At 41.2% G+C, this 1,889-nt stretch overlaps 1 protein-coding gene across 1 annotated transcript in view; it reads left to right on the forward strand.

Annotated features, from left to right (window-relative positions):
* The window catches only part of LOC106875436 (uncharacterized), a 52,785-nt gene that overhangs the window by 27,256 nt on the left and 23,640 nt on the right, over nt 1–1,889 (forward strand). The window lies entirely within an intron of this gene.

Raw genomic sequence — 1,889 nt, forward strand, 5'->3', positions numbered from 1 at the left:
AGAGAGAGAGAGAGAGAGAGAGAGAGAGAGAGAGAGAGAAAGAGAGAGAGAGAGAGAGAAAGAGAGAGAGAGAGGGTGACAGACAGAGTAGTCTGTAAGGCATCCTTGGATAAGATGCAGCTCAAGATGACCTTGACTTTAACGTTCCACAACTAGTAGAGTTAATCTGGAGTTTTGAAGCAGAGAAATCTTGCTGATTGTTGTCTCTTGTTGGTTGGAGGATTATTTCTTCTGTGAATGTTGGAGGCAATCAATCTATAGACTCTGTGACATTCCCAAGAAAATATGACCTTCTAACCATTTGGTATTGGAAAGATTGATGCCAACCATAAGAGAAACATTACTGTGGCGATCTAGTTTTATGAATACTTATAGTTTTTGTGAAGCTCTCCTCAAATGTTGTGCCATGTTTTTAACCGTGTGATGGACAATCTGTTGTCCCTCATTATATAAAGTTGCTTTATTAAGTGTGTCACCAATGGACATAGCAACTCTACTAGGACTTTACTGTAGAGATAAATGTGAATGCAGGGCAGTACCACATGATTAAGAATCTCAGTTTCTGGGACCTTAATCCTAAAAACATATGTGCTGCAACATTTTGTGTAGTCAGCTCAGGCAAAATCTGTCAAGCATCTTGTTAGGGTGGCTAAAAAACAGTCTGTCACTGGCAAACAGGGTAGTTGGCAGAACAACAGCTCAGCAAACTTTCAATTTTGTTTGGAGGATAAAGACAATGTTGGTGTTTGTAGTTCAGAAATCCAAGGAAACCCAGGAAGATATGAAAGACTCAGGAAGACATGGAAGACCCAGGAAGACATGGGAGACCCAGGAAGACATGGGAGACCCAGGAAGACATGAGAGACTCAGCAAGGTATGGAAGACCCAGAAAGACATGGGAGACCCAAGAAGACATGGGATGAAGTACTGAAGATGACCTCAGGATACTGAACCTTTCAGACGAGATGCCAAAGGACCAAGATGCCTGGTGCTTTGCCATACTCAAGAAGACCCGTTCTCTACAGCAGAAGTGTTAAGACTGATCTTCCTGGTGGTGTAAAGGACCACGTAAAAGCGCCCGTGCGGTGTCATGTAAATGCATCTGTGTGGTTCCACATAAAAGTGCCAGTGCCGTGCCATGCAAAACCAACTGTGCAGTGCCACATAAAAGCACCCAGCACACTCTGTAAAGCGGCTGGTGTTAGAGAGGGCATCCAGCTTTGGAAACCATGCCAGACCAGACTGGAGTCTGGTCCCCAGCTTGCCAGCTCTGGTCACACTGACCAACCCATGCCAGCATGTACATTAAAGGATGATGATGATGATAGCTCAAATTTTTATTTCATTGATAGAGTTCTGCCAAAGTATGTAAATATATCAATGGCCTGTACAGTATGATCCTTAACTGCAGCTGCAGTCACTACATACTATTTGTATTGGTGTATACAACATAAATGTATTCTTTATGTATGTGTATTTGAATTCCATTTTTGTATATAATACCATCTGCAGCATGGTTTCTAGAATAGGTTCATCATAACCCTGTGGGCCACAAGAGACAACTAAAATATTGTAACCAAAATATGTCAGTTTAGACGCTGACATATTTTGGTTACACTATTTTCACATCTGACATGTTTGTTCATAAATGTCTGTCCCTTTGTTCTTAGACATGACGCTTGATGGTAAGGATTCTTAGGGAAGAAATGCTACACACATCACCCATTTGTTGAACACTTGCTGGCCACCCTTAGTTTATTATAAGTGGGTGGCTGGGTGCCTTTCTGTCAGTGTGAATAACTTTGTGTCAGCATATCATGTAGTCAAATTAACTACTGTAAAATCATCTATGTAAGAGATCATACACACATTTTATGTATATATATATA

Source organism: Octopus bimaculoides, chromosome 23, assembly GCF_001194135.2.
Source record: "Octopus bimaculoides isolate UCB-OBI-ISO-001 chromosome 23, ASM119413v2, whole genome shotgun sequence".
Taxonomy (NCBI): Eukaryota; Metazoa; Mollusca; class Cephalopoda; order Octopoda; family Octopodidae; genus Octopus; species Octopus bimaculoides.